Here is a 25,653-nt window from a genome sequence, read left to right as displayed (position 1 = left end):
ACCTTGATCATTTGGTAAGAAACTTCAACATCTAAAGTCTTCTCATGTTTTTTTGAGATGTTGTTTTGTTTTCTTTTTTATTTTATTGTAAATTTTAGAAGCATAAAATATTCTAACTGACTGTATCAGAATGCTTCATAAAATGTTTTCTCAATTTTCACAATTACATGTTTATTTTTAGAACATTTTGGAAGAAAATTTGTATTGATGCCTTTGTATGTGTGAGAGACAGTGTCTAGCTCTGTTGCCCGGGCTGGAGTGCAGTGGTCCAATCTTGGTTCACTGCAACCTCCACCTCCTTGGGTAAGCCATCCTCACACCTCAGCCTTCTGAGTAGCTGGAACTACAGGTGCACACTACCATACCCAGCTAAGTTTCGTATTTTTTGTAAAGATGGAGTTTTGCCATGTTGCCCAAGCCAGTCTTGAACTCCTGAGCTTGAGCAGTCTGCCAGCGTTGGTCTTTTTTTTTTTTTTCTGTGCATTATACTAACTTTATTCTACAAGCAACTAGGGCTTAATACATGTTTTTAAAATAACTTTTACTTTTTTTAAAATTTTTATTGCATTTTAGGTTTTGCGGTACATGTGCAGAACATGCAAGACAGTTGTGTAGGTACACACATGGCAGTGTGTTTTGCTGCATTCCTCCCCTTCACCCACATTTGGCATTTCTCCCCAGGCTATCCCTTTCCTGCTCCCCCCCGACCGCTGTCCCTCCCCTATTCCCCCAATAGACCCCTGTGTTTAGTACTCCCTTCCCTGTGTCCATGTGTTCTCATTTTTCATCACCCACCTATGAGTGAGAATATGCGGTATTTCATTTTCTGTTCTTGTGTCAGTTTGCTGAGAATGATGTTCTCCAGATTCATCCATGTCCCTACAAATGACACAAACTCATCATTTTTTATTGCTGCATAATATTCCATGGTGTATATGTGCCACATTTTCCCAATCCAGTCTATCATCCATGGACATTTGGGTTGGTTCCAGGTCTTTGCTATTGTAAACAGCGCTGCAATGAACATTCGTGTGCATGTGTCCTTATAGAAGAACGATTTATAGTCCTTTGAATATATACCCAGTAATGGGATTGCTGGGTCAAATGGAATTTCTATTTCTAAGGCCTTGAGGAATCGCCACACTGTCTTCCACAATGGTTGAACTAATTTACACTCCCACCAACACTTTAACAGTGTTCCTATTTCTCCATATCCTCTCTAGCATCTGTTGTCTCCAGATTTTTTAATGATCGCCATTCTAATTGGCATGAGATGGTATCTCAATGTGGTTTTGATTTGCATCTCTCTAATGACCAGTGATGATGAGCATTTTTTCATATGTTTGTTGACCTCATGTATGTTTTCTTTTGTAAAGTGTCTGTTCATATCTTTTGCCCATTTTTGAATGGGCTTGTTTGGTTTTTTTCCTGTAAATCTGTTTGAGTTCTTTGTAAATTCTGGATATCAGCCCTTTGTCAGATGGGTAAACTGCAAAAATTTTTTCCCATTGTGTTGGTTGCTGATTCACTCTAGTGACTGTTTCTTTTGCCGTGCAGAAGCTGTGGAGTTTGATTAGGTCCCATTTGTCTAATTTGGCTTTTGTTGCCAATGCTTTTGGTGTTTTGGTCATAAAGTCCTTGACTACTCCTATGTCCTGAATGGTTTTACCTAGATTTTCTTCTAGGGTTTTTATGGTGCCAGGTCTTATGTTTAAGTCTTTAATCCATCTGGTGTTAATTTTAGTGTAAGGTGTCAGGAAGGAGTCCAGTTTCTGCTTTCTGCACATGGCTAGCCAGTTTTCCCAACACCATTTATTAAACAGGGAATCATTTCCCCATTGCTTGTTTTTGTCAGGTTTATCAAAAATTGTATGGTTGTAGATATGTTGTGTTGCCTCCGATGCCCCTGTTCTGTTCCATTGGTCTATATCTCTGTTTTGGTACCAGTACCATGCTGTTTTGATTACTGTAGCCTTGTAGTATAGTTTGAAATCCGGTAGTGTGATGCCCCCCGCTGTATTCCTTTTGCTTAGAATTGACTTGGCTATGCGGGCTCTCTTTTGGTTCCATATGAAGTTCATGGTGGTTTTTTCCAGTTCTGTGAAGAAAGTCAATGGTAGCTTGATGGGGATAGCATTGATTCTGTAAATTACTTTGGGCAGTATAGCCATTTTCATGATATTAATTCTTCCTAACCATGAACGTGGAATGTTTCTCCATCTGTTTGTGTCCTCTCTTATTTCGTTGAGCAGTGGTTTGTAGTTTTCCTTGAAGAGGTCCCTTACGTTTTTTGTGAGTTGTATTACTAGGTATTTTATTCTTTTTGTAGCAATTGTGAATGGCAGTTCGTTCTTGATTTGGCTTTTTTTAAGTCTGTTATTGGTGTAGAGGAATGCTTGTGATTTTTGCACATTGATTTTATATCCTGAGACTTTGCTGAAGTTGCTTATCAGTTTCAGGAGTTTTTGGGCTGAGGCGATGGGGTTTTCTAGGTAAACTATCATGTCGTCTGCAAATAGAGACAATTCGGCTTCCACCTTTCCTATTTGAATACCCTTTATTTCTTTTTCTTGCCTGATTGCTCTGGCTAGAACTTCCAGTACTATATTAAATAGGAGTGGTGAAAGAGGGCATTCTTGTCTAGTGCCAGATTTCAAAGGGAATGCTTCCAGTTTTTCCTATTCAGTATGATATTGGCTGTTGGTTTGTCATAAATAGCTTTTATTACTTTGAGACACGTTCCATCAATACCGAGTTTATTGAGGGTTTTTAGCATAAAGGGCTGTTGAATTTTGTCAAATGCCTTCTCTGCGTCAATTGAGATAATCATGTGGGTTTTTGTTTTTGGTTCTGTTTATGTGGTGAATTACGTTTATAGACTTGTGTATGTTGAACCAGCCTTGCATCCCCGGGATAAATCCTACTTGATCATGATGGATAAGTTTTTTGATTTGCTGTTGCAATCGGCTTGCCAATATTTTATTGAAGATTTTTGCATCTATGTTCATCATGGATATTGGCCGGAAGTTTTCTTTTCTTGTTGGGTCTCTGCCAGGTTTTGGTATCAGGATGATGTTGGTCTCATAAAATGATCTGGGAAGGATTCCCTCTTTTTGGATTATTTGGAATAGTTTCAGAAGGAATGGTACCAGCTCCTCTTTGTGTGTCTGGTAGAATTCGGCTGTGAACCCGTCTGGACCTGGGCTCTTTTTGTGTGGTAGGCTTTTAATTGCTGCCTCAACTTCAGACCTTGTTATTGGTCTATTCAAAGTTTCGGCTTCCTCCTGGTTTAGGCTTGGGAGGACACAGGTGTCCAGGAATTTATCCATTTCTTCTAGGTTTACTAGTTTATGTGCATACAGTTGTTTGTAATATTCTCTGATGATGGTTTGAATTTCTGTGGAATCTGTGGTGATTTCCCCTTTATCATTTTTTATTGCATCTATTTGGTTGTTCTCTCTTTTCTTCTTTATCAGTCTAGCTATTTTGTTGATCTTTTCAAAAAACCAGCTCTTGGATTTATTAATTTTTTGAAGGGTTTTTTCGTGTCTCTATCTCCTTCAGTTCTGCTCTGATCTTAGTTATTTCCTGTCTTCTGCTAGGTTTTGAGATTTTTTGATCTTGCTCCTCTAGCTGTTTCAATTTTGACGATAGGGTGTCAATTTTGGATCTCTCCACTCTTCTCATATGGGCACTTATTGCTATATATTTTCCTCTAGAGACTGCTTTAAATGTGTCCCAGAGATTCTGGTATGTTGTGTCTTTGTTCTCATTGGTTTTGAAGAACTTCTTATTTCTTCCTTCATATCATTGTTTATCCAGTAAACATTCAAGAGCCAGTTGTTCAGTTTCCATGAAGCTGTGTGGTTCTGGGTTAGTTTCTGAATTCTGAGTTCTAACTTGATTGCACTATGGTCTGAGAGACTGTTTGTTATTATGTCAGTTGTTTTGCATTTGCTGAGCAGTGCTTTACTTCCAATTATGTGGTCAATTTTAGAGTAGGTGTGATGTGGTGCTGAGAAGAATGTATATTCTGTGGATTTGGGGTGGAGAGTTCTGTAAATGTCTATCAGGTTTGCTTGTTCCAGGTCTGAGTTCAAGCCCTGAATATCCTTGTTGATTTTCTGTCTGGTTGATCTGTCTAATATTGACAGTGGAGTGTTAAAGTCTCCCACCATTATTGTGTGGGAGTCTAAGTCTCTTTGTAAGTCATTAAGAACTTGCCTTATATATCTGTGTGCTTCTGTATTGGGTCCATATATATTTAGGATTGTTAGCTCTTCTTGTTGTATCGATCCTTTTACCATTATGTAATGACCTTCTTTGTCTCTTTTGATCTTTGTTGCTTTAAAGTCTATTTTATCAGAGACGAGAATTGCAACTCCTGCTTTTTTGTGCTCTCCATTTGCTTGGTAAATATTCCTCCATCCCTTTATTTGAGCCTTTTTGTATCCTTGCATGTGAGATGGGTTTCCTGGATACAGCACACTGATGGGTTTTGGTTTTTTATCCAATTTGTCAGTCTGTGTCTTTTGATTGGAGCATTTAGCCCATTTACATTTAGGGTTAATATTGTTATGTGTGAATTTGATACTGCCATTTTTATGCTAGCTGGCTGTTTTGCCCGTTAGTTGATGTAGATTCTTCATTTTGTTGATGCTCTTTAGCATTTAGTGTGTTTTGGAATAGCTGGTACTGGTTGTTCTTTTCTATGTGTAGTGCCCCTTTCAGGAGCTCTTGTAAAGCAGGCCTGATGGTGACAAAATCTCTGAGTACTTGCTTATTCACAAAGGATTTTATTTTTCCTTCACTTATGAAGCTCAGTTTGGCTGGATATGAAATTCTGGGTTGAAAGTTCTTTTCTTTAAAAACGTTGAATATTGGCCCCCACTTTCTTCTGGCTTATAGAGTTTCTGCGGAGAGATCTGCTGTGAGTCTGATGGGCTTCCCTTTGTGGGTGACCCGACCTTTCTCTCTGGCTGCCCTTAATATTTTCTCCTTCATTTCAACCCTGGTGAATCTGATGATTATGTGCTTGGGGTTACTCTTCCTGCGGAATATCTTTGTGGCGTTCTCTGTATTTCCTGGATTTGAGTGTTGGCCTGCCTTGCTGGGTTGGGAAAATTTTCCTGGATAATATCCTGAAGAGTATTTTCCAGCTTGGATTTGTTCTCTTCATCACATTCTGGTACACCTATCAAATGTAAGTTAGGTCTCTTCACAGAGTCCCACATTTCTTGGAGACTTTGTTCATTCCTTTTTGCATTTTTTTTCTCTAATCTTGATTTCTCGTTTTATTTCATTGAGTTGATCTTCGACTTCTGATATTCTTTCTTCTGCTTAGTCAATTCAGCTGTTGAAACTTGGGCATGCTTCGCAAAGTTCTCGTGTTGTGTTTTTCAGCTCCTTCAATTCATTCATATTCCTCTCTAAGTTATCCAATCTTGTTATCATTTCCTCTCATCTTTTTTCAAATTCTTTTTTAAGGTTCTTAGTTTCTTTGCATTGATTTAGAACATGTTCTTTTAGCTCACAGAAGTTTCTCATTACCCACCTTCTGAAGTCTAATTCCATCATTTCATCACAGTCATTCTCCGTCCAGATTTGTTCCCTTGCTGGTGAGGAGTTTTGGTCCTTTGTAGGAGGCGAGGTGTTCTGGTTTTGGGTGTTTTCCTTTTTGTGCTGGTTTCTTCCCATCTTTGTGGTTTTATCCACCTGTCCTCTGAGTAGTTGCTGACTTTTCAATTCGTCTCTGAGTGGATGTCCAGATTGTTGATGATGAAGTACTTCTGTTACTTTGTTTTCCTTCTACCAGTCTAGCTCTCTGCTGTACAACTGCTGAGGTCCACTCCAGGCCTTGCTTGTCTGGGATACACCTATAGCAGCTACAGAACAGTGAGGGATGCTACCAGTTTTTTCTTCTGCTATCTTTGTACCAGAACGATGCCTGCCAAATATCAGTCTGATCAGTCCTTTTTGACGTGACTCTTTGGATATACAGGGGTCAGGGAGCTGCTTGAGGAGACGGTCTGTACTTTATAGGAGCTCAAGTCCTGAGCTGTGAACTCCGTTGTTCATTCAGGGCTGTTAGGCTGCTACGTTTATGTCTGCTGCAGCAGAACTCATAAAACCCCCTTTTTTTTTTCAGATGCTCTGTCTGGGGGAATTAGGGCTTTCTTTATGAGTGTCCATTGCACTGTCCTGCCCAGCTAGGAGGCAGTCTAGTCACTATTTGCCTGCCGAGGCTCCACCCTGCTGGCGTGGGGTCTGCCCTGTTGCTGCAGGCTCTGCCCTACTGCCGTGGTCTCTGCCCTGATGCCATGGGCTCCGCTCTGCAGCCCAGTCTCTCTGTTATGGCGGGTTCCCTCGGCAACAGCAGGTAGGGGCGGAATACCTCAGTAATGGCGGACGCCCCACCCGCACCAAGCTGCACTGTCCTGGGTTCCGCTGTGCCTGCAGTGAAACTCTCCACCCGGAGCATTTTGAATTGCCATTTTGTTTGTCTGGGATCTGTGTGATTTCCCATGCAGCGACCCACTGCGCTGGCTCAAACTCCACTTCCCAGGAATCTCCTGGTCTGGCTCACTGTCCAAGTCCCATTTAATCAGATGGATATGCTAATCTGCCCTCCCAAATCTCAGATGCCATTTTAACAGGGCACCCAGACCAGTGCGTTCTGTGCAGAGTGTTGCGGAGTGCTGCTGCACTGCGGCGCCAGCCAAAGCGACCTCACCAGCCAAAACAGCTGCGCTGGTGTCCTGTGTCTCTCCTACACCTGGGTATTTCCCCATTCTGTGGGCAACAAAGATCTGTCTGGAAATGCAGCTTTGACTCACCCTCTGAGCATTCACTGAGAGCTGCAATCCTGAGTTGTTCTTACTGCGCCATCTTGAATCCCATCCAACTTTTACTTTTAAAAAGTACATTAGAGGAAACTGAAAAACATAAGAAGCAAAGGACAAAGTAACAATCACAAGCAGTTTATAGTTTGACACATTCTTCTAGGTCCTGTGCGTCTGTAGGCACAACATCCAATTTTATGGGACTGAGAATGTATAGTATGTATCATGATTCTTCACACATCATGAATATCTACCAATTCAAAATCCCAAAGCCCAAAGCTATGTGAGCATTTTGATAACCAAAAATACACTACACCAACTCAGTCTGTTTAAAAAAAAATGTAATCCTGTCTGTCTTGAGATAAAAATTTAATAAAGACCAAAATGGCAACATGCCTCTAGATAAAAGCATTGGCAGAGTTCCGATTTAAATCCTGCATTCCCTTAATGCTCAATTTAAAATGAAGCATCCAGCAACAGAATACACTAAGTATAACGCTTCTAAGAGAGCTCATTAGCAGATCTATACCATTAAAATATTAGCAAGGTATATTTCCATTAAATTATTTAATATATTCCTATAGTACAGCCACAAGAGATGCATACATTAATGGCTATCCTCAAAATGTAAATATGGACACATCTGCATACATCTCTCCCTTTATAGCTCCTTCTGCCCCTCTGCTGCCAACTAATGAACAAGTCCTGATATATACTGCTCAGAGGTGGTTTACAATTCCATGTCTAAGATGCATCTTTTCTGTCAATTACAACAAAGGTATTTACAAATTGGCTAATTTGCTAACTCTATGTTGTCACTCCAGACATTCATAAAGCTTAGATATTGCAAATAATGAACTTCATCCACAATAAACACAGGCACTTTATTAAAAACATTTATATAGACCTGTGGTTATCATCTAAAACCATCTTCTACATATGGAGACACTAGCAAAGAGCCCTTCCCTTCACCGTATTCTCCCTCTTCCACCATCCTCAGTGACTAAGTATAGGATGTCTGGCTCCAAGAAGTGGACTAATAATAAAGGTTACTCCCAGAAGACAGGCCTTCTTAAAAACTAACAAAAAGACATTCATAAAGGGACTGACTTACTATATCTATTTTTAACATCCTCTGAGCATTGACTTGTTTATCCTTTAATACACAATATTAAGTAAAATGCACATAGAGAACAATGGTTGGACCAGCTGAACTAATCTCAGGGGGACAGAACCCTTCTCCCTGCATACCTCTTCCTCCCCTACCCATCACCACCCAATGAATAGTCAGTATAGGCTCCTAAGCATCAAATTTTTAACAATTCCATTCCCATTTCATTACTCCTCAGGAAGTAATGAAAACAAATGCTTAGAGGAGTGTTACTTTAGCCCTATACTTTTAACCTATGTTGTGCACTTTTAAACACCTAGAAAGACTAGATATTTCCAACTGAAGTTTTCCATTATATACGCGATAGCATTGAATAAATGTATACATAACACAGACTGTAACTTGAGTGTCTTCCAAGTAGGAACATTCTGGCCTAGAACTTACCTCCTTTTCCGACCTCTACCAACTCCATGGACAGCTTAGGGGGGATTTTAACAATTTCACTTCTGTTTTTAAGAAGTCTTCCCTATGATTTTTAACACAAAGTATACTCAATGTATTGAATTTACTAACTCTACTTCTGCCATAAACTGGCAACCTCTTTAACATTGACTAGATGTAAATTAGGACTCTCATGTTCGCTTATATACACTATATACACAGCACATAATGAAAATGCAGACATAAGGGACAATGATGAATGTGCCTCATCATAAACTCACTGGTGAAAGCCCTTTATGCTCCTCCTTCTCCCTGAACCTGCACAGATATCATAATGTACTGCTCAGAGAATTGACCAATTTCCAAAAGATGATATTATCAAAAAGACAGCTACAAAATGTGTTTGTTATTTACTACCTCTACTTTTAACATACTTTGTGCACTTCTAAGCATCTAGAAAGACTAGATGTTTCAAATTAGGACTTAAGTTTATCCACTATATACACAGTAGTGTTGAGTAAACTACACACATGTAACAATGATTATATCTGAAAGTGTCTTCTAAATAGGAACATTCTGGTCTAGAACTCTTCATTCCTTCCAACTCTTCACCACCAACAACCTGGTGGATACAGGCACATGTGTCACTTAGAGCTGATGTTACTTCACTTCCAAAAGTCTTTCTCAGAAGACAGCCTTTCTATGAATTTTAACAAAGTGTACAGGATGTGTTAGTTTGCTAACTCTACTTCTGTCATACATTGGCAACCTCTTTAATATCTAGAGACTAGATATTATAAAATTGGGACTCCTTTGTCCAATATATACATAATATATACAGTATAGCAAAGTTAAATGAAATGCATGTAATATATAGGCAATGGATTAAGCTGAAATTTTCTAATAAACAATGGCAAAACACCTTTTGCAACTTCTTCCCTCCCACTTGCCAGGTGGTTCCACAATTCCACTTCCCAACAGCATTTCCCATTACTTTTTAAAAGCTATTTACAGGCCGGGCACAGTGGCTCACGCCTGTAATCTCAGTACTTTGGGAGGCCGAGGTGGGTGGGTCACGAGGTCAAGAGATCAAGACCATCCTGGTCAACATGGTGAAACCCCGTCGCCACTAAAAATACAAAAAATTAGCTGGATATGCTGGTGCACACCTGTAATCCCAGCTACTCAGGAGGCTGAGGCAGAAGGATTGTCTGAACCCAGGAGGCGGAGGTTGCGGTGAGCCAAGATTGCACCATTGCACTCCAACCTGGGTAACAAGAGCAAAACTCTGTCTCAAAAAAAAAAAAAGCTATTTACAAAAAGTGTTATTCTGCTACTACTTTTAAATACACCAAGCACTTCCAAATATCTAGAAAGACTAGATATTTCATATAACTTGTCCACCATGTACACAGCACTGTTAACTAAAATTGCACACACATAACAATGGTTATCATCTGAGGTATCTTCTAAATGTGATCATTTTGGCCTTGAATCATTCCCTCTTCTTTTTCTTCTCTGCCTTCAATCCATTGGACAAGTACAGCCACATGTAATGCTTAGAGATGACTGAACAAATTCTAATGCAAAAGTTGTTTACCGAAGACAAGTTTTCCTATGAATTTTATCACAAAGGGTACAAAGTATATTGATTTTACTAAATGCTTTGTCATACACTGGCAACCTCTTTAACATCTAGAGACTAGATGTTGAAAAATTAGGACTCATTGTCCGTTATATACACTATATACAGAGCAAAAGAAAATGCACAAAACCTACAGAAAAACAAATGTCCAAGTGTGAACACACCAGAATATTACCATTTACAATTTCTTCCCTCTCACCTCCTCTAAACCATTGAACGAGTATAGAGAGTACTATACTGCTCATAATTTAATTTCCTAAAGTATTTTCTATGAATTTTAGAAAAAAGATATTTACAAAGTGGTATTTTACTACCTCTACATTTAACATATATTGGGCACTTCTAAACACCTAGATAGACTAGATGTTTCAAGTAATGAGTTAATTTGTCCACTATGTACACAGCAGTCTTGAATAAACTGCAAACATGTAACAACAGTTAGAATTTGAAAGAGCCTTCCAAATGTGAACATTCTGGCCTAGAACCCTTCCCATCTCCATTAACCCAGTGGGCAAGAATGCTCAAATTTTCAGAAGACAATCTTTCCTAGACTTGTAAAACAAAATGTACAAAACATTAGGTTACTAACTCTACTTCTGTCATACACTGGCAACCTCTTTAACATCTAGAAAGACTCGATGTTGTTAAAGTTAGGACTCATTTGTCCTTTATGTACACTATATGCACAGGTAAGTAAAACAAAATGCACAGAGATAATAATTCATCTTGCCGTGCTGTAAGCAGAGTGACATAGAACTCTCTGCACCTCCCCTTCCTCCCTCCTCCCCTGAACCACTGCATACACAGTGAGTATTACTCAACAGGTGAGGTGAGTATTACTCAACAGGCCATTCCCCCCAAAAAACATTTCCTACAAATTGTAACAAAAAGATATTTACAAAATGTGATTTTACTACCTCTAATTTTAACATCAGGCACTTCAGAACATCTGCAAACAGACCTTTCAAAAAAGTTTAGCATTGTCAACTATATATACAGTAGTGAAGAATAAAATGCACACAAAAACAATGGCTAGAATAGGAAAATATCTTCTAAGTATGACCAGTCTAGCACAGAACCTTCTTCTCCTCCTTCTCAGGTCTTCCAGCTCCGCGTCATCTAACCCACTGAACAAACATGGATGTATCGCTTCCAGAGGCCATTTAACAATTCCATTTCCAAAAGTCATCTCCAGAAAACATGTATTTTCTATTACTTCTTTTAAACAAATGAGAATTTACAAGATGTGTGGTTTTCTAACTCTATCATACGTCGGCAACCTGTTTACATCTACAAGGCCTAGATGTGACAAACGTTTTCTATTAAAAGGTTGGGGTGGAGTTGAGAGCAGCCTTTTCATATTAAATACACAGGCCTTCCATAAACGGCCAGTAAATCTTCCCAGAGGGTGGTGGGCATTTCCAACGGGCCAAACGTGGCCTGTCATTCTACCGTTTCTTTCTTCTAACAGCAAGGTCTGGTAGAATGAAGACTAACAGCCCGATGGCTGCTAACCGTTCCACCCGTTGTTCGGAACTTCGCTCACCTCCCAGGCCTGTTTAGGCCTTTGTCTGTTGTCGTCAGGACTAGGTAAGTCTCACCCAATGGGGACAGAGTCGTCACTGGGGAACCGGATCTGCACAGCTCCGTGGCCTAAAGAGGCAGCCGAGCCTGCCTGTGCCCTTAGGCCGCCTTCCCAGGCCCTTTATGACCTAACAGCTTCCACTGCACAGCATTCGAGCGGCCGCCATGGTTCCTGGTCCGCCCGTCCCGCCGCCACCCAAAGGCGTTGCATTTGGGCAGCTCAGCTGGGGCTCTGTCGAGGCCCGGCACACTTGGGCTGGGAGACCCAGTGGCCTCCGGTGTCTGAAGGGCAGAGGGCACGGCCTGTCCCGGGGGCCCCCCAGCTCACCCGCCAGCCTGGGGCCGAAGGGCCTGGAGGGCCCAGGGGTAGCTCGCGGCGCTCTGCGTCTCTCCCTGTTCTCTCAGCCTTGGTCTTAAGCTGCTGGGATTACAAGTGTGAGCCACCATGCCCAGCCTATATGGGTTACTTTTACATTGTGGATAAAATTTTAAGACCCAATTTCAAATATTCAACTCTATATTATCTATCTGGTTTTGGGTTCTGAAAACTGTGATCACCTTATTTTTTTAAATAATAGTGATGACAAATAATTGCGTACAAAGAAGATTATTAGAGATATTCTTAAAAAAGAAAATAGAGATATTCTTGAGAGCATGACCGGGTTTGAATCACAACTGTTCCATGTGCTATGCATGTGATACTGAGTTTATTATCTACAAAGTGAGTAAAGAGTTCTCATTTTGCAATATATAATGTGGATTAATTGGTCAGGTGCCTTCAGTGTGGCTGGCCTAATTCTACTAGTTGCTCTTACTTTTCCACATTATGGGCAATAAGATAAAGCACTCATTGAATTATCATAACAACCCCGTGAAATAGCTGCTATTATCTCCAATATGCAAACAAGAAGCCACGCTGTGCTTTGTTCTTTTTAAAATAAATTTATTTTGTTTTATTTATTACAGATTCATAGGTCTCACTATGTTTTCCAGGCTGGCCTTGAACACCTGGGCTCAAGCAAGCCTCTAGTCTTTACTCTCTAAGTGCTGGGGTTACAGGTGTCAGTCCCTGGGCCCCTTCTGGACTGAGAATTGTTTGATGGGTGGGGGTGGTTGCTGTTGTTTGCTTTCTTTTGTTTTGTTTGAGATGGAGTCTCTCTCTGTCACCAGGCTAAAGTGCAGTGGCAGATCTTGGCTCACTGCCAACTTTACCTCCCAGACTCAAGTGATCCTCCCACCTCAGCCTCCCTAACAGCTGGGACTACCGGTGCACACCACCAACCCTGCTAGTTTTTTATGTTTTGCAGAGACAGGGTTTTGCTCTTTTGTCCAGGCTGATCTCAAACACCTGACCTCAAGCGATTCTCCCGTGTTGGCCTCCCAAAATGCTGGGATTACAGGTGAGAGCCAACATGCCCAGCCTGGACTGAAAATTGTTAAGCAGCATATCCAAGACCCAGAGCCACACTGAACATTCCCCACATTCCCAGAGTGCCCTGTGTCCATCTATGTCTCTATCAAAGCACTTCTGGAGCTGAATTGCTCATGCATTTCACCTTTTAAATCCACCTTGAAAACACACCCATGTAAATAGCCTAAAAGGGACAGAATGGCAATTTATCTAAAGAAATACATATCAGTCTTATAATCAAGGTGAAAGAGACACAGTTTGAGACAGGAACGCTGCCATGAGTGTAAGTTTTGGTGTCAATAAACCTGTGGCTCAACTCAACCACTTTCTCAGTTGTCTATGAAAAACTTAGTTTTTCTAGGTTTCGATTGGCTTTTCTGTAAAATAAAGATGGTAATATGAAACTCACAGAGTTGTTTCTATTATGTAATATAAAAGTCTATCAAAGACCAGTCATAGAGGCTTATTCCTTAATCCCAGTACTTTAGGAGGCTGAGGAAGGATGATTTCTTAAGGTCAGTAGAAGACCAGCCTGGTAGTGTAGCAAGACCCTGACTCTAGAAAAAGAAAAAAAAAAAAGTCAGATTTGGCATCACGCTCCTGTAGTTTCAGCTACTTGGGAGACTGGGGTGAGATCACTTGAGCCCAGGAGGTAGATGCTGCAGAGTATAGATCACCCCACTGCAATCAAGCCTGAGTAGCAGAGTAAGACCTTATCTCTAAAATCAAAAACAAAAAATGAACCAAAACAAGTCTATTGAACATGTATCTTGGTATAGTGATTTCTACATAACAGTTACTCCATGAATAACATTATTCATAGTCCTACAATAAGCAAATAAAATTAGGGGATGAGACTAAACTCTTCAGAGTAACAAGTGATTGCAGGCATTATGTACTTTAGAAACCTGCCCTCTAACTAAAAACTCACACTAATCTTTTTGCTACGTCATCTATACTAAAATGAAGGCAGAGATTAGAGAATATGTTTTATCGGCTCAATCTTGGGACTTTATTTTGAAAAAATAAAAAGAAACAACAAAAAAATTATGTTTTGTATTACCTAGATTATAGTCATGCTGTAGTATAACCTTTCAACACACAAATTTTAGATAAGTCTTGTTCTTCATAATTTAAAAATCTCTGCTCAATAATAATAATATATGGTTCAGTGTTGAGATTGCTGATGTCATGCACACACCAAGGAATTACCAAATATATGACTATTTACATAATGAAGTTTATGGGGAGAGGAGGGTACCTACAAAGTAGGTCCAAAAATAACTTCAACCAGCAGGGAAAGAAGACCAGGTTGAGATTGTCGTGGTGGTTTCAGAGCAAGGCTGGCTGTGCTTCCCACACAGGGGCTCCTCTTCTTGCCCTTTCCTGGCATTCCTCGTGGTGGGAAGCTGCTGAACAGTATCAGTCATGTGGTGTAATTGGGTGTTGCTTCTTGAGGTTCTTGTCAGGGCAGTGGTGGAGGCAGAAGAGACAGGGGAAGTCGTCCCATAGGTCTTCCCAGCACTGGTGGATGCAGAATGGACAGAAGCTGTGGCCACAGTCAGTGGTGACAGAGTCCTTCAGGTAATCCAGGCAGATGGGGCAGCTGGCCTCTGCTTGAAGCTCAGCAAGCATGGTGGCAAAGGACATACTGCAGGGAGGGTGTGTCTGGGGACATGTCTTTCAATAGATGGGATTCTCCAGGAATGAGGGAAAGGGAGAAGCTGGTGCCTCCTCAGAGTTCTCCCTCCCACCCGCAGCCTCTGGGCTTCACAGGGTCGTCAGAAAGTTGTCACCACACAAGCCAGTGTCTGCTTCCTTTTACTCAGCTCTAGAAGCAGCTCCAGAGGGAGGGATGGTCCAAAGGCACCTGCTGATCCCTTAGCACCGAATCTTCCTTTACTCAGTCATCTTTCTTACGAAGGGTCATGACATCAAGAAGCCATGAAATTAGAGGCCATGTAAACTATTTCAGGCCATAGAACATTAACAGGACAGTAAACCAGCTTTCTTCAACATTAAAAAAAAAAAAGAAAAACATAAGAATACACAATTGACACTTAAACAATGTGGGGATTACAATGACAAACCCTACTCTGTGTACAGTCTTTGACTTCTCAAAAACTGGACCAATAATAGCATGCTCTTGACAGAAGGCTTCCTGATAACATCAACAGCTGAGTAACATGCATCTCATGTTCTGCGTATTTTGTACTGTATTATAATAATAAAGTAAGCTTAAGAAAGGCACACTTTATTAAGAAAATCACAAGGAATAAAAAGTAATCTACTCTTTATTAGTGAAAGTGATAATCATAAAGGTGTTCATCCTCATTCTCTTCACATTGAGCGGGTGGACGAGGAGAAGGGGGAGGAGGAGGGATTGTTCTTGCTGTCTCAGTGGTGGCAGAGGGAGAAGGAACTCTGCAAAACATGGACTTGCATAGTTTAAACTCATGTTTTTCTTTTTTTCTTTCCTTTTTTTTTTTTGAGACGGAGTTTCCCTCGTTACCCAGGCTGGAGTGCAGTGGCATGATCTCGGCTCACTGCAACCTCCGCCTCCTGGGTTCAAGCAATTCTCCTGCTTCGGCCTCCCGAGTAGCTGGGACTACAGGCTTGCGCCACCATGCCCAGCTAATTTTTGTATTTTTAGTAGAGACAGGGTTTCACCATGTTGACCAGGATGGTTGTGATCTCTTGACCTTGTGATCCACCTACCTTAGCCTCCCAAAGTGCTGGGATTACAGGTGTGAGCCACCGCGCCCGGCCTAAACTCATGTTTTTCAAGGGACAACTGTATATTAAAGCAATGACGGGAATGTTTATCAATCAAAAGGATTTACGTAATTTCTTTCTTTTTTCCTTTCTGTCTTCCTTTCTTCCTCCATTCTTTCCTTCCTCCTTCCCTTCCTGCCTTATTTTCTTTTCTATTTATTTTTGTTGCTGTTGTTGTTTAGGGCAGGGTCTCGTTCTAGGGTGTTGCACTCCAGACAGGAGTGCAATGGTGTGATCACAGCTCACTGCAACCTCCACCCCCCAGTATCAAGCCATCCTCTCACCTAAGCCTCCTTACTAGGTGGGACTACAAATGGGTGACACCATGCCCAGCTGATTTTTGTGTTCTTTGTAGAAACAAGATTTTCCATAATGCCCAGTCTAGTCTCGATCTCCTGGGCTCAGCTGATTCAACTGCCCTGGACTCCCAAACTGCTGGGATTACGGGCATGAGCCACCACGCCCAGCTGCTTCTCTCTTAATCTCCTTTCCGAACCTCATCTTTCACTTTCACAGTATTGTAAAGCTCTAAACTTCCTCCTATCTCTTTCTTCATTTCACAATTGACACAAATCTCTCCCCATTCTCTTGCCACTCCAACTCCATCTTCCTCCTTGTCCTGCTTCTTCAAAGGCCAGATAAATCTCCCAAATTGAGATGAAAGAAATCTGTGGCAAGAGGAAGGCCAGGCATCAGGGCTCAGTGTTCTAAAGTTATGTGGTCTCTGTCCTCAGACAAAGCTGTCCCGTCTGCCTCCCTCACATGAACTGCATCTTCCTCTTATGAGCCTTCATCATCCACCATCCACTCTGCTGGCCAGTCCACTTCAGCATGAATCTAAACAGCACCTCCTCCAATCTGCGTCCCAAACCACCCCAATTTCATCCTCATGGATTGTTGTGAGTCACCTTTGCAGGATCATCCCACAGGCTGACTGGTCCAGTGAGGTCACATCCCACCCCCGCAAACCTCACCCAAGGTTCCTGCCCCTTTACTGAGTCCAGGCTCACCTGCCCTCCAGGGGCCCTTGGCATTAGTGAGCCAGCCCTACATTCCTGTGAGTCTCACCTCTCAGAAACTCTATCATGTTCTCACAGTGAATATCACAGTAAAATCCTTTGCACTTTTGCAGAGGCAAGAAGTACACTTTTTTACTTTTTCTTTTATTTTTATAAGTTTTATTTTCAAAATAAGTTTTCCATTCACAGCAGGATTGGGCAGAAGGTACAGCGATGTCCCACATACGCCCTCCCTCTAAATAAGCACAGCCTCTACCACTATCGGCATCCTATCCAGAGTGGCACATTGGTTACAACTGATGAACCTCCATTGACACAACAGTATTACCTGAGTCCACAGTTTACATCAGGGTTCACTCTTGGTGGTGTACAGTCTATTGGTGATGACAAATGCATAATGACATGTATCTGCCACCATGGCACCACACAGAGTGGCTCCCAGAACTGAACAGATCTCTGTGCTCCACCTACTCATCCCTCCCTCTCCCCAACCCCTGGACACCACTGATTCTTACTGTCTTCATAGTTTCCCCTTTTACAGAATGTCGTATTGTTGGAATCATACAATAGTAGCCTTTTTATACCATGTTCCCACAAGAACGTCTTTGAATTCCTAGTCTGGAGCAATCAGCGCCTTGCTCTCAGCACATGCAGAAATGGGAGACCTTTAGAGAACTGTCTCCACAGTCACATCTTCTCTGCCACTGCTACCTTCCATTTGTAAGGTACACTGAGTTACAGGAAGAGATATAGACAAGATAGAAATGTACACAAAATGTATCAGACTTCCAAGATTACAATTCCACAAACTCCAAATTTCAAATTACAAAAACACTTTACAGTTAATCCCCACACCTGTTACTTCCTACATCCCTTGATATGGAAACAACATAATTTTTTTTAAACAAAGTCTCATTCTGTCACCCTTCTCCCCAGGCTGCAGTGCAGTGGCGCGATCTGGGCTCACTGCAACCTCAAACTCCTGGGTTCAAGTGATTCTCCTGCCTCTGCCTCCTGAGTAGCTGGGATTACAGGCATGTGCCACCACACCCCAATAATTTTTGTATTTTTAGTAGAGACAGGGTTTCATTATGTTGGCCAGGTTGGTCTCAAACTTCTCACCTCAGATAATTTGCCTGCCTCAACCTCCCAAAGTGCTAAAATTACAGGTGTGAACTACTTCACCCTGCTGAAACAATACAATTTTTGGAAAGAAAAGTAAAGAAAATAAAAGAAAAAAAAACTAAACCTATAAAAATATTTTATAGTGTGGGTGTAAAAATTCACTAACGGTTGTATAAAATTCACCCTTTGTTCATAGGACAGATGGAAGAAAATGAAGCATTGTCACAGTTCATTCATCATAATCCGTCACTGGGCAGATTCTAAGAGGTTTTGAATCACACCCCATACAGAAATAAGGCTTTAGTGCTTCTGAAAATGTATCAGTGAAGGAATGGATGTGAGACCTGTCATTCAAATTGTAAAAGGAGAGCTCACCCAACTCATAGTCCAGATAAATGCCAATTCCTCTGGGCTTCTCCTTCAGGGGAAGGGAGACAGTGGCAGCACCTCGGGCCACATACTCACCCTTCCGCAGCAGGATAGCCCAGCACATGCTGTGTCCTGACAGGGGCCACTCTCCCTTCTTCCTGGGCAGGGAGTCCTTACACACCCCCACGGCCCACGTGGGCTTGTCATCCACTTGCACCTCCCAGTAATGCCGGCCACAGGTGAAGCCCTCTGAGCCCAGGACCATGAGATGGCACAAAAATCTCTTTGGATTCCAGCGAACTCTCTGCCTTTTCTTAACAAATGTCACACATTTCTTATCCTCGGAGACACGCAGATGAGGATGTGCAGTTTTGGGATCCAGAGTAACGTCTTCTCTAAACTTCTGTAAGATTTTCTGAAAAGCCGAGTAGGGTGGGGGAAGCCTGAATTCTTCCTTCCGAGGCTGCACGGAGTGGACAGCTGGGGACTGCAGGCCGTGACACCTGGGCAGGACGCTTCTGATATCCATCAGCAGGTTCACGTCTGCCATCACACTCGTCTCTGCCACCTGCGTGAGTAAACTTTCCACGGAGGAAATGTGTTCTGAAAGTGCCCTCATGTTTGCATGGAGTTTCTCCTGAATATCCTCTTCTTCTTCATCTAACCTGGAGAGGGCTGCCTGGTGCTCACGGTCTACAAACTTTATCAAGAGAGTCAATTCTGAGGATAATTCCTGCCTTTGGCTTTCCATCTTCTCTCTCAGCTCCAGCAATTTTCTGCCCGGGGTGGCTCGCAGCTTCCTAGCTTCAGCCACCTGCCTCTTCAGGGGCTGGATGTAACTGCGGAGCCTTTCCCTGTGATGAGAGGCAGCCTTCTCTATGTGCCTCATGTGGTGGCCCTGGTGGTCAGGGGGCTGAGTGCACTGGGGACACAGCACCACCAGGTCCTCCTCGCAGAAAACGCTCAGGGGCTGGTTGTGCTTCTCGCACAGGGGCGTTTCTTCCTGCCTGGTTTCACTGGCCCTGGCTTTCTGGAGTAGCTTGGCAATGTCCGTCATCCGTCCCATCTGGGTGTTGTTCCTGAAGTGCCTCTCTGGGCATTGGTGACGACAGACAGGGCAAAGGAACAATTCCTGCAGATCGATCCAGGACTGTTGGATGCAGGAACGACAGAAGTTGTGCCCACATTCGATGGTGATGGGATCACTCAGGATATCCAAACAGATGGAGCACTTGGCCTCTTCCTGGAGTCTTGCCAGGGCTGCTGCCTCCGCCATTGGACTGTGGATGAAGGTCTGGACAGAGAAGCTGCTCTGCTTTCAGATCTCCCTGACCTTTCTGTCCTGCAGGTGTCCCTGTCAGTTGAAGATTGTCCTTGATGTCCTCTGGGGCCACCAGCCTCAGCAGCTGAGAGCAGCTCTGTGGCAGGTCACAGAGTAGTGGGGCGAGTAGCTGTGAAAGAAAGAGAATTCGAAGCCAAGCTCAGCAATTGTCTTGGTCAGAAGATGACACGACTCTAAAGTGCCTGTGAGGTCCTGGGGACAAGAAGGAATTCCTTCATTTAGAAAAGGCTGACATTCTCCTGATACCTACAAAACCCATCCTGCTGCAGGAAGCCCACCTTGGAGCAGACCTTCCTTCCTCCTATACTCTGCTCACTCCCATGTTTAAGGCAACCAATGATTCTTCTTTCCACCCCAGCCCCCACATCCAAATCAACCACATGGGGCTCTATGGTTCTGTGGAAAGAGCAAGGTCTTTGGGGCCAAATGCCCTGTGTCTGAGTTTGATTCCAGACTTACTCACATGCTCTGTGTGTTATCTGGGGAAACTTACTTAACCTACTGGACTCTAGGAGAATCAACTACAGAAGGATAAAAATGGAAACTTCAATCACAGCAACTCTGTGAAAAACCTACAATAGCATATGGCACTTTTAGGTTTAAACCACAGATGCTTCTGACGGTGCTGGATTCATGACCCAATGTGTACTGGTCATCTGAGCTTTTCACCTGCTGCACATGCCGACTGTGTACATAGATGGCTGGAGGTTTAATGAGATTTGATTGACCGTGAAGACCCTGTCAAGTAAGAAAACGGAGTTTTCCAATGATGCTCAGAATGAAATTGGAGATTAGGATTCCAGTGTGGAATAAAGCTGGGAAACACATACTTACAGACACACAACTCATCTTTGAAGTCATCTGGGAGCTACCATCTAGTAAAGGATTTGTAGGAGCAAGATTTTGAGTAGGACTGGAGCTTACTGTTAGAAACAGGTACTGATTCTGAAATGGAAGATGAAAGGCTGAGAGGCTGACAGAGCTTTCAGTGGTCTTTCAAGTGTTGGGGAAAATTCAGAGCACTCTACGGAGGGTGTCTCATGGATACAACCCTGATGTGTAAATTAGGATCCGAGAACAGCTACCCAATAGAAGGAAGAATACATCAAAATGATGCCAGCCCTTAAAGAGTCTGATGATTCGATTATCACCATGGCCTTGGGGGCATAAGACATTCTGGGTTTGATGAATAGAGGCCAAAAGCTGACACTGCAAGTGTTAAAATGTAGAGAGTTGGTGATCAGTGGTGTCACGGAAAGGGTCATACATAGTTGCTGAGAACGTAAATTCTAGAAACCAATAGACAATTAGGAAAGCAAAGCAGATCATTTACATAATGCAGACACATCAGAGTGGAGAACAGCGGAAATGATTCTTTGTGCCTCACCTGACTGGCAAGGTTAAAGTGACTGAAGACACAGGGCAGGGAAGCAGGAAGGAGAGGAAGCCTGATGGGTTGAGAGCAGGGGCTGAGCTCGGCTTCCTGGGCCTAAATCTTAGCTCCTCTGTTTATGGCCTGGTGACACGTGACCAGCCAGGAAGGACTAATTCAAGAGATGTTCCTAGCAGCAGGAAGATACTCAGTGGTGTGTAATCATACCCCAGGCTGTCCACACTTGGAATTCCATTGTCATGGAGCCCACCGTTGGTCATCCCCAATACCACCCTTCGCAAACTACCGGCTTGTCCCTCAGGGCCCCTGCCCCTGCCCCTGACTGCCCACACCGCTGCCCCAACTGCTCACCTCTGATCCCCTGTCAGGCTCGAGGCTCCGCTCATGCCCTTCACCCGCAGGCCTGCTGCTCCCACCTGAGGACAGTGTGCCCACACCCAGGTCTCCTGTCCCCAGCTCTCTGCAGATCCCACCTTCCCTCACGTTCTCCCAGCACCTTTGTACAAGCAGATCCCTTAGTGCTATCCTGTCACCAGTAGTCAGCTCATGTGTCACCTTCTCCTGACCCAAGTGTCCCCTGGCCTCCATGAGGACTCACCTCTCTGACAGTGTCACAGAGCAGCAGCGACAGTATCATGAGCTCTCCTAACCCTACGACTGTTGTAAATCTGCCCATTTGAATATCTGCTGTCCCAGTAACTGTGACCTCTATCTTCCACCCACCACGATTCTGTCTGGTCAGTCCCTGGGAACCATAATAAACAGCAAGTGTTTTAAAATAACCAGATCCTGTCCGGGGGTGGTGGCTCAGGCCTGTAATCCCAGCACTTTCAGAGGCCGAGGCTGCTGGATCACTTGAGGTCAAGAGTTCGAGACCAACCTGGCCAATATGGTGAAACCCCGTCTCTACTAAAAATACAAAAATTAGCCAGGCGTGTTGGCGCACACTTGTGATTCCAGCTACTGGGGAGGCTGAGGCGGAGAATCACTTGAACCGGGAGGGCAGAAGTTGCAGTGAGCCGAGATCACAACACTGCACCCCAGCCTGGGTGACAGAGCGATTCTCCATCTCAAAAAATATAATAAAATAAAATACTGAATCCCGAGTTTGCATTCCTTCTAGAGGTGCTGGCTCCGGTCAGGCAGAGCAGATGCCCAGGAGGCCAGGAGTTTCCCTATGCTCCAGCCTTCTACAGTCACAGGGTTCCACTTGCCACTTACCTGGAGTAGGTAATTCAGAAGTTCTTGCAGACAGGTACCTGCTAGCCTCCTGAGAGCCACTCCTGCACGAGACTGGGAGATCGCGGCTGAGACCAGGGCTTATATATACCAGAAGGAGGGCGGGGATAATGGTCCCACCCCCACAGGAGCGCAGCTCCAATCCTGAGTTGTCTGGGCAGGGCCAGGCTGTGGGCGAAAGGGTGTTCAGAGGAGGAGGAGCGGAAGGAGGAGCCTCTCATGATTCAATTATAGCAGCTGGTCAGGCAACATGAATATAGATAACCTAATTTACATCTTGTTACTCCTCCTTGATTGTTTCAAAGCACTTTAATCCCATCTTTGCAGAGGACACAGGAGCTCTGAAAGGCTCCACGGGGTCTCTTCAGGTCTCGCCCAGCTGTGTGTGTTCTGGAGCCCATCAGTTTCACCCTCTCTCCCAGTGAAACTTGCTTTCTTTTCTTTCCTTCCTTCCTGTCTTCTCTTTCTTTCTTTCAAGTTGGAGTTTTGCTCTTGTTGCCCAGGCTGGAGTGCAATGGCGAAATCTTGACTCACGCAACCTCCGCCTGCCAGGTTCAAGGGATTCTCTCGACCCAGCCTCCGGAGTAGCTGAGATTACAGGAATGTGCCACCCCGATCAACTAATTTTGTATTTTTAGTAGAGACAGGATTTCTCCTCATTGGTCAGGCTGGTCTCGAACTCCTGACCTGATGTCATCCACCCGCCTCGGACTCTCAAAGTGCTGGGATTACAGGAGTGAGCCATCGCACCGACCAGCCCCCATGCAATTTCTAGCACTGCCGGAAAAGGGTGGACTTTACCCTTCGGTTGTGGAGGCCTGGATTGAGTCCACCTCCTGCTCCCTGCCCCTCACAACAAGTTGAACCTATTTCAGTGGCTGCAGAATTTCCCACCAGCAGATTAAGGCTGGTAGAGAACAACTCTGGGCCAGCCCGAACCCAGGAAGAAAAACTGAAAAGTCTGAAGCCAAGGAGAAGTTGTGCGGCTGTTTGACGGTTCACGTTCCAGGAATCATTGTCTCCAAGAGATGACCTGGGCACAAGGAAGACTTGGGAGGGAAAGAGAACCAGGGGCATGCGCAGTGAAACAGGAAGCCCCAGGGCCAGGAGGCAGAAGGGCCCAATGGAGGGTCCTGGCCTCTCAGCATCTGCTGACACCTTTTTTTTCCTGTTTAGACCCCACTGGGTAGGTGCAGCAACCATTAGAATGAACCCCACTTTCTCCCATGCTTCAGCCCACCTGCACCCTGAGGCAGATCCCAGGTCCTACCTGAGTGGATTTTCCACGTGATAACCTCCATCTACCTGCACTGCTTGGCCTCTTCAGTGATTTGCTCCACTTCACTCTACCTCACACCTTTACACTCTCTGCATGTGATCTTTTTCCAAATTGCAATTTTAATCATGCTCCTTCATACACTGGAGCCACTTTTACAACCCTTGAAAAGAAGCAAGCTCCTTTCATGTTCCCAAAGGGCCTGACAGTCTAGTCCCCACCTAATTTCCATCTTATCCTTCACCTCTATCTCCACACTCAACACAGGGAATTCCTTTGACAGGGAACCTTTGCAAAGATGGCTTTTGTCCATGGAGATTTTCATGCTGTAAACACATTGTGTACTTCCTGATTTCTAACCACACTTTCTTCAGATGTCTGCCTAATCTTAATTTCTCTAGAAAGCATTGTCTGAACTTTGAAATTCTGTGACACATTTTATGTATTCCTAGCATAGTTTCTTTAAGTGAGTTTGAATTCATAAATAGGGGCATTTGCAATGATTTAGCAATCATTCATGCACCTTTGTAAAAAAGAATATTTCATTGTATGCTGCGAATCTATCAAACAGATTATTCAGCAGGGCATGAAGGCTCATGTCTGTAACCCCAGAATTTGGGGAGGCCAAAGCGGGCAGATCATTTGAGACCATGAGTTTGAAACCAGCCTGGTGAACATGGTTAAACCTGTCTCTACAAAAAGTACAAAAATTACCCTCGTGTGGTGGTGGGTGCCTGGTTTCCCAACTACTTTTGAGGCTGACGCAGGAGAATTGCTTGAACCTGCACAGAATTGGACTGCACTTAATAAATCTTTTGCAGCTTTGCTATTTGTGTGTGTCACATCCAATTCTTTGTTTGCAACACCAAGATCCTTAGACTTTACAATATCAGCCAGTGACAACCTGAAATTCCTACATTTATAGTTTATAATAATCTGGTTCTCGTTTGTTTTTTATTTCATTTGGTTTTCTGATACTGAGTCTCACTCTATTGCCCAGGCAGGAGTGCATTAAGTAACACAATCTCCACCTCTCGGGCTCAAGCAATTCTCTCTCTTTTTCGCACTCACTCGGTTTTATCTCTCATAAGCGAATTGCACTTTTCCTTCTTGTGCCTTATTGTTGACTTTCTTTTCATCCTGCATGTTCTCCTTTTATTACCATGCATGTTCTGTTTAAATAGCTTACGTCCAATGGGGTCCCTTTCAGAACCAACTTCCTCTGCTATTCTCCTGCCTCACTAATTTGCTCAGTGGGCAAATTATGAGAATTGACTGAGTAACATATGTTGTTTGACAACTTTGTAAATGTCTCCAACTTTTTATGGGGTTTTCATTAACCTTCTGCTTTAAACTCTCACTGTAGATGGAAAATGGTTTGCTAATTATATGGAAGGTAAATTTTATTTAAAAAAATTAACTCCCTCACTGGAGTCTATAAAGGAGTCCCTTTTAGACCCCTAGCAAATGCTTTTGAAGATATTTTTGTTTGTTTGTTTTGTTTGAGACAGAGTTTCACTCTTGTTGTCCAGGCTGGAGTAAAGTGGCATGATCTCAGCTCACTGCAACCTCCATCTCCCGGGTTCAAGCGATTCTCCTGCCTCAGTCTCTCAAGTGGCTGGGATTACAAGCATGTACCACCAAACCTGGCTAATTTTTGTACTTTAGTAGAGACAGGTTTTTGCCATGTTGACGAGGCTGGTCTTGAACTCCTGACATCAAGAGAACCTCCTGCCTCAACCTCCCAAAATGCTGGGAATACAGGCCTGAGCCACCACACCAGGCTGCTTTTAAAGGTATTTTGGGTGGACTGTGGAGCATTCTGAAGACAGAAGGTTGCAGGTCTGCAGTTTCCTGAGACACTCACATGGCTGAGCCTGTCAGGTGGAAGCCCACATTGCTGAACTTGGTTTCTTCCTAAGTGCTGCCACAGCCAGAGAGCCAGGCCCTTCAGTCATGTCTGTAAATCCCTACATGAGCAGAGTCAAGAGTCAGGGACTTAATAAACCACGTCCTTACTTTGCCTGGTGCTGCCTTCTGAGGTCCAGTTCTTCTACTCGGCACCCCCAGCCCACAAGAAA

The 25,653-nt window shown here is 43.4% G+C and overlaps 2 protein-coding genes and 1 pseudogene across 4 annotated transcripts in view; 1 reads left to right on the top strand and 2 right to left on the bottom strand.

The window, feature by feature from the left end:
• LOC100390986 (tripartite motif-containing protein 60-like) overlaps positions 1-11,694 on the bottom strand; it is a 55,519-nt gene extending 43,825 nt beyond the window's left edge. For both annotated transcript variants that reach the window (XM_078366322.1, XM_054252820.2), the window contains exons 1-2: positions 11,586-11,694; positions 6,837-6,935 (exon numbers count right to left, since the gene is read on the bottom strand). The gene's annotated coding sequence lies outside the window, so the exon portion shown is untranslated. The remainder of the gene's footprint in view (positions 1-6,836; positions 6,936-11,585) is intronic.
• The window catches only part of TRIM60 (tripartite motif containing 60), a 77,304-nt gene continuing 63,117 nt past the window's right edge, over positions 11,467-25,653 (top strand). Inside the window, exon 1 of the mRNA XM_035292721.3 lies at positions 11,467-11,629. The gene's annotated coding sequence lies outside the window, so the exon portion shown is untranslated. The remainder of the gene's footprint in view (positions 11,630-25,653) is intronic.
• On the bottom strand, positions 16,957-22,344 carry LOC100413791 (tripartite motif-containing protein 75 pseudogene; annotated as a pseudogene). Its single transcript, XR_013532832.1, has 2 exons — positions 22,279-22,344; positions 16,957-19,773 (listed from the first exon to the last, which is right to left on the bottom strand). The product of XR_013532832.1 is annotated as a tripartite motif-containing protein 75 pseudogene (transcript).

The sequence above is a fragment of the Callithrix jacchus genome, chromosome 3 (assembly GCF_049354715.1).
Source record: "Callithrix jacchus isolate 240 chromosome 3, calJac240_pri, whole genome shotgun sequence".
Taxonomy (NCBI): Eukaryota; Metazoa; Chordata; class Mammalia; order Primates; family Cebidae; genus Callithrix; species Callithrix jacchus.
Note: the sequence above shows the minus strand (reverse complement) of the source record. Positions and strands in the feature narration are given on the sequence as shown.